The following is a 1120-nucleotide window of genomic DNA, read 5'->3' on the forward strand; positions in this document are numbered from 1 at the left end:
CACTCTCTCTCTCTCCCCTTCTCTCTCTCTGCTTCTCTCTCTCTCTCTCTCTGTCTCTCTCTCTCTCTCTCTCTCTCTCTCTCATACAGACACACACAGCCTCCCCCCTCAAACACATAGACGCACACACACAGATACAAACACATACACATAAAGACGCACACACACATATACACACAGACACTTGCACATAAAGACGCACACACACAGACACACACAGACAGACACATACACATAAAGACGCACACATACAGACACACACAGACACATATACATAAAAACGCACGCACACAGATATAGACCCATATGCCATACACATAAAGACGCACATACACAGACACACACAGACACATACACATACAGACGCACACATACAGACACACAGACAGACACATACACATAAAGACGCACACACACAGACACACACAGATACATACACATACAGACGCACACATACAGACACACACACACAGACACATACACAGAAAGACGCACACACACAGATACAGACACTTACACATAAAGACGCATACACACAGATACACACAGACACTTACACATAAAGACGCATACACACAGATACACACAGACACATACACATAAAGACGCACACACACAGATACAGCCACATACACATAAAGACGCACACATACAGACACATACAGATACACACAGACACATACACATAAAGACGCGTACACAGAGACACACACAGAAACAATCACATTGACTCACACAAATATACACTCACACACAAACAGATACACACACTCACTCCTATACACACACATACAGGCAGACACACACACACTCACACGCTCGCACACACACACACATACACACACTCATAAAGACTCACGTACACACACTCACACACACTCAAACACCCATACACACATGCACACACAGGCTTAAACACACTCTCACACACACACATACATATTCTCACCCATGCACACATACAGACTCACACAAACAAACACACAGACTCACACTCACACAAAGACACGCAGACACACCACACACCCCCACATACACTCACACATACACGCACACACGCACAAAACAAACAGTCGTACACACATGCACACTCAGGCTTACACACTCACACCCACACACA

This window comes from Aplysia californica, unplaced genomic scaffold, assembly GCF_000002075.1.
Source record: "Aplysia californica isolate F4 #8 unplaced genomic scaffold, AplCal3.0 scaffold00565, whole genome shotgun sequence".
Lineage (NCBI taxonomy): Eukaryota > Metazoa > Mollusca > Gastropoda > Aplysiida > Aplysiidae > Aplysia > Aplysia californica.